The 6,109-nt window shown below is 55.4% G+C and overlaps 1 non-coding gene across 1 annotated transcript; it reads right to left on the bottom strand.

Moving 5' to 3' along the window:
• Positions 1-1,834: 1,834 nt before the first annotated feature.
• On the bottom strand, positions 1,835-1,916 carry TRNAS-AGA. Its single transcript has one exon. It is a non-coding gene; the product is annotated as a tRNA-Ser (tRNA).
• Between the last annotated feature and the right edge of the window lie 4,193 nt (positions 1,917-6,109).

Below are 6,109 nucleotides of genomic sequence, written 5' to 3'. Positions count from 1 at the left end.
TGTTCCCCCCTGTTCAGGCACCCCTGGGGCCCTGCACTTCACACAGCTCTCCCTGATTTCAGCTGTTAGTGAGGGAGCCTCACTGCTAGCGCAGACTGGGCAGTTTCTTGCATGAGAGACACTGTCCCAAAGCAGGACTAATGCTTAGAGCTGGTTATCAGTGATTTCAGACCTGTTGGTCTGCAGCAAGACTCTCCATTGAGTCTTAACCAGCTCTGTTATTACACAGGGAAGAACAAAAGGGTCAAATGGGGCCTGGAACCCTTAAGAAGAATCCACCCCACCAAGTACCAACACTTGTCGCTACCTGCTCTCAACCCCACTGAGAATGTTTTGGGGTCACTCCTTGGCTTTATCAGCCTAGGGGGTCTCAGAAAATTCTAGCTAGCAGGTGCTCCAGTGGTGCAATTGGTTAGTGCCCAGTACTTATAGGGCAGTGCTGAGAGAAGCTATGCTGAGGTTGTGAATTCAAGCCTCACCTAAAACAGTGGTCTTCATTAGCCAAATGGCATCACCCCCTCATTTGGCCCTTTGGGATGTAGAATTCCAGACCTGGGACACTGAGGAGGAGTCAAAAATGCCCCCTTCACTTATTACCTCCTCTCCAGAGCACAGGTGAGAATCTACAATCCTTTCTCCCACACCAGACCCTGTGCCAGGATGCCTGGAGTCCTGCCCCTGGCGTCTGTACTATTGACAAAGACTAAGTGACGAGGACAAAACACTCAAATCCCACCTGGTGCGGGGAGCCAGGTTTGTTCTTCAAATTCTGTCGTTGGTACATTTCCAGGCCTGGGAATGTCCCACAACAGCATTTAATGGGAAGCTGCCTGCAGAACAGTTACACTGCACAGAGCTCCTGTGGAGGAGGGGTGGGAATTAGTAACATTTTGAGGATCGTTTGGGAAATGAGCCTTTGCTGACAAGGTTTGTCTCTGTTCATATTTCACCTTCAGGTGTTATTTTGAGGGATCTTTAGTATATTTTTGTGAGGTTAATAACTATCTCCTCAACTTTATTTACTCAACTTACAAATTGGTGTCACCTGATTTTTGCATCTCCCTGTGACAATACAACTGACACGTGTGGCTTTATACAGGGGGTCATGATGTTAAAGTTGGGGAATTCAGTCTCTGTACTTCTGGGGAGGGGTGTTGCTTTTTTACAGCTGCTTCATGGCCAGGCACACCGGGCTGTTAGCTGCACCCACGGTCCTTGCCAGGGGCCCCTGCTGAACCCTGGGCGGCTGCACTGCCGTGCTGGGGTGACTCTGCAGGTGGAGAAGCTGCTGAGGAGCAATGTAGAGCAGGTGCAGGAAGGAGACGGGGTCACTATTCACATTCTGAACTGCACAATTTTCCAAATTTGGGAATAGATGAATAGATTCATAGACTTAAGGTCAGAAGGGACCATTATGATCATCTAGTCTGACCTCCTGCACAATGCAGGCCACAGAATCTCACCCACCCACTCCTGTAACAAACCCATAACCTATGTCTGAATTATTGAAATCCTCAAATCGTGGCTTAAAGACCTCAAGGTGCAGGGAATCCTCCAGCAAGTGACCCGAGCCCCATGCTGCAGAGGAAGGCGAATGTCCGAGACAAATTCTAAGGGGAAAGTGAACGCAGAGCAATGACACTGGAGATGCCCAGACCTCCAGTGGGGGCAGCGTGGAAATTAATAATGGGAAGATCATTTGCAAAATTATTCGTCACCAACAAGATTTGTCTCTGTTCCTATTTCACGCTGTGGTGTTAGTTAGAGGAATCAGGACAGATTTTTACTATATTGATTAAAAACTATAATAACAGCAACAACAGTGCAGAGCTTGCGTAGTTGGCAGGATTTGAACCTGCGCAGGGAGACCCCAATGGATTTCTAGTCCATCGCCTTAACCACTCGGCCACAACTACTTGATGTACATTTCATTACATGATGATTCTGTTCTCACAGAATTGTCACTTTAAATTCTTTGCTCAGACCAGCTTCCCCAGCACACTCATGGCTGCATTAGTGTAAGAGTGTCCTTGGCTGAACAGCGAGAATTCCTGCCCATTTCCCTTCCGGCTGGAGCAGGATTAGAGTGTGTTTGTGTGAACGACATTGCTGTAGATTGTTGTTCATTCCCCACTCTGACAATTCAGACAGTCCCTTTCCTAGTCAAATCCCCAGCACATCCTTCCAATAGCAGGGGGCAGGATTTCTCTGGGGCACTGGGGGCTGGTGCATGAATTCAGTCTTGCATTCCACCCTTGATGTTTCATGGACTAACAACAGCAGCAGAAAGAAAGAGCCGAGCCAATATCTCCTTGGCAGGGATGCAGGTGCCACGTCCCCTCTGTCTGACCGTCGCCATTGCAGGAGAGAAGGGTTCACTGGTCACTCCCTTGGCCCCACCTGCTGCCCCCAGGCGCTCCCCCCCAGGGGCCCTGTCAGTGCAGCGGAGCTGAGCAGCATCTGCCTGCTCGCTCCAGTGGCTGCTGGCCCCTCCCCATGGCAGGGCAGGGTGGGTCTGTGCCTCCGCGCGCTACCCCCACCCTGAGCCCCTGCAGCCAATGGGACACTGCGGGGGTGATGCCTGGGGGCAGCAGCACATGGAGACCCCCCAGCCTGCCCCACCTTGGAGCCCCAGGTAAGCGCCACACTCCTGACTCCCTCCCAGAGCCTGCACCCCCCTCCACACATGCCTGCCCCCAACTCCTTCCCACAGCCTGCGCCCTCGCCCTCCACACACCCCCTCCCGCCCGCCCCAATCTCCCTCCCAGAGCCTGCACCCCCACCCCTCCTCCTGTTCCCCCTGCCCCAGCCCAGAGCCTGCACCCAGCACCCAAACTCCCAGAGCCATGACAAGGAATTTTTGTGCCCGAGGCAAGGGCCGGCTCCAGGCTCTTTGGCGGCAGGTCCCTGAATCCCTGTCGGAGGGAAGGACCTGCCGCTGAATTGCCACCGCTGCTTCATTCATCCTTCAGTGGCAATTTCGCAGCGGGTCCCTGAGTCCCTGTTGGAGGGAAGGACCCACTGCCGAATTGCTGCCAAAGAAGCAGCAGCGGTAGAGCTGCCACCGAAGCGCCGCTGATCGGGGTAGAGCTGCGCCCCTCCACTTTGCGCGCCCGAGGCAAGTGCCTCACTCGCCTCACCCTTGTTACAGCGCTGCAAACTCCATCCCAGAGTCTGCCCCCCAGAACCCCTCCCCCACCCAAACTCCCTCCCAGAGACCAGCCTCTCACCCCTTCTGCACCCAAACTCCCCCCAGAGCCTGCACCCCAGAACCCCTCCCCCACCCAAACTCCCTCCCAGAGACCAGCCTCTCACCCCTTCTGCACCCAAACTCCCTCCCAGAGCCTGCACCCCTCCTGCACCCCAATCCCCAGCCCAGGGCCTGCACCCTAGATCTCCTTCCCCCACACAAACTCCCTCCCAGAGCCTTAGGCAGGTGGGGGGTGGAGTTTTGGGGGGCTGGTTCTGGGCGGTATGAGTGACTTTATTGGCCGCTGGGAGGACTGGAGGACTGGCACCGGCCCTAAGGTAAATTGTGATTGAGACCCTGCTTTAAGGGATTGGAGCAATGCTGGGGAGACTGACGGGCAGGGAGCTGGGGAGCCGTGTGTGCTCCAAGGAGAGTTGTTGTTGTGCTCTGGTGACACAGAGCGGGGGTGGGGACTTTGTAAGCTGTGGTGTTTGTATAGAGAGAAAGTTTACTAACCCCCAGGTTAAAAACTGTTCCTGCTCTGGGCTATACAGGACACTCTCTGTTGTGAGGGTAGGTCAGTGGGTGAATATTTCCCTGCAGGATAATAGATTTCTAGTTCCAATTCAAGTGATTCCCTTTAAAAACTTTTTCGAATGAAAATCAATTTCCAGACCCATCTCCAGTATGTTCAGGAGTTCTCTGAATGGGGGCAGGGGGCTTGAAATGAATTTAAACACTCAGCATTTTCCTGTACAAATGAATAAAGACCTAGCAGAGCTGTCCAGCAGCTGAAATCAGTTCCAGTCCTCGGCGTCTCTAAGAGGGACACTCAGTAGCTGAGGCATGTGGGTCACCTCTGTGGTGATGACAGGTGAAAAAATGCTGGATTCAATGAAAGATGAGCCCATAGGAGGGGAAGGTGAACGGCAGCACCACACAGGGTCATAACACTCAGACACGGGGCTTCACTGTCACTGCCCCTGTGTTTTCCATCATTTCTATCCTAAGGAACACACCCTCCCCCTCCCCCACACACTGTCACACACAACCTTCTCTCCTTGAGCCCCATCCCATCCCTACCCCTCTCCCCCCCACACGCCATGGGACACAGCCTCTCGGTGACTCACCCAGATGGGGGCTTGTCTCTGCATCTCCCCAACAGGGGAGCAGAGAGCCAAAAGGGCCACAGGAGACCAATGGAGCTAGGCAGGGATAGAAAAGACTTCCCCTCCCTTCCCAAGAGTCCCGTTAATCTCACCCATGGGACATTCCAGCACCAGGTGGGCTCAAAGCACCAACCTTCCCCTCAGCAACGGAAGGGGGAACCAGCTCTATCACATGGAAGGAGGCTCCCCACCTCTGCTGCTGCCATCCTGCAGCCTTTAATGTGGATTTGTTTTAGTTAATGCAACCCCCCCACTCCGCTAATCCATCCATGAAACATGGAGACAAGCTCCTGAAAACAGGGTCCAGTGGTGCATTGGGTTAGTGCCCAGTACTTGCAGTGCTGAGTGGAGTCATGCTGAGTTTATGAGTTCAAACCTCACCTACAGCACTAGTTTCCTTTAAGCAAATGGCTTCTGCCAATCATTTTGCCCTGCAGAAAATACAATTGCAGCTCAGAAGACACTGAGGTCCCCTTGCTTTACAGAGAGCAGGGCAGATTCCACAGATCTACCAGGCTCTGCTCTCCACCCGCTGCCTGTGTCAGGAGGGGTCGAGCAGAGCCCAGAGCACTGCCCCCGACTCCCCCTCAGTCTTTGCTCCCCAAACCACCTGTGTGCTCACCCTCTTCGCTGTGAGACTCAAACCCTGCCTGGCTTTCTCTATGTTGATGTGGTTTTCATCTGTTGTGTTGATGTGCATGTGGGTCCTGTGTGATTTTGGTGGATGCCTTGTGTAGTTTTGTGTGCGTTGGTGTGTGTATAACTTTTGCATGCAGATTGTTTTTTGCTAAGTATTCTTTTGGTATGTGGTTTTTGTGCTTTCCTGTTGTGGGCTTTTGCTGTATTTTTGGTGTGGATTCGTTCTATGTTTTGTGTGGCTTTTCCCTTATGCACTGATGAGCTGCCAAAATAGTAACAACTGGTTCCCTCCTTCTCACCTCACGAGGGGGTCGTGCCCCCCTGGGAGGTCATGCCCCATCCAACCCCCCATGTTTTTTGACACCCCCGCCCGGGACCCCTGACCCATCCCCCCTTCCCTGTCCCCTGACTGCCCTTTGCAGCCCCATCCAACCCCTCCTCTCATTCTTGATGGCCCCCCCGGGACCCCTGCCCCATCCAACCACCCCTTCTCTCTGTCCCTGAGTGCTCCCACCACCTCATCCAACCCTGCTCTTTCCTGATTGCCCCTGGGATCCTTGCCCCATTCAATCCCCCTGTTCCCTGCCCTCAGCCCGGCCTGACCCCTATCCACCCCACAACCCAGCAAATACCCCTCCCTGCTCCCTGCCCCTTACCACACTGCCTGGGGCCGGGCCGTGGGGTCCGACTCTCCGGGCCGGGCCGGCACCGGGGCCAGAGCCACGGGGCCCGACTCCCCGGGCCGGGCCGGCACCGGGGCTGGAGCCACCGGGCCCGACTCCCCGGGCTGGGCCGGCACCGGGGCAGGAGCCGCAGGCCCCGACTCCCTTGGCCGGGCCGGCACCGGGGCTGGAGCCGCTCTGCCGGCACCAGGGCCGGAGCCTCGGTCCCGAGCTGGGCTGGGTCCGAGCCGCGCAGCCGGAAGCAGCCCGAGCCAGGGGTGCTTGGCTGGGACACACGGCCGGGGCCAGGGGGAGCCGTCCCGCCCGCACCCGGCTTACCTGCCTGCTGCTGCTGCTGCTTTTTTCAGGCTTCCCGTGAACATTTGATTCGCGGGAAGCAGGGGAAGGGGAGGAGAAGGAGGGCGGAGCATTCAGGGGAGAAGGGGGAG

Source organism: Mauremys reevesii, linkage group 12, assembly GCF_016161935.1.
Source record: "Mauremys reevesii isolate NIE-2019 linkage group 12, ASM1616193v1, whole genome shotgun sequence".
Lineage (NCBI taxonomy): Eukaryota > Metazoa > Chordata > Testudines > Geoemydidae > Mauremys > Mauremys reevesii.
The sequence above is the reverse complement of the archived record's forward strand: the minus strand, read 5'-3'. Positions and strand labels throughout refer to the sequence as shown.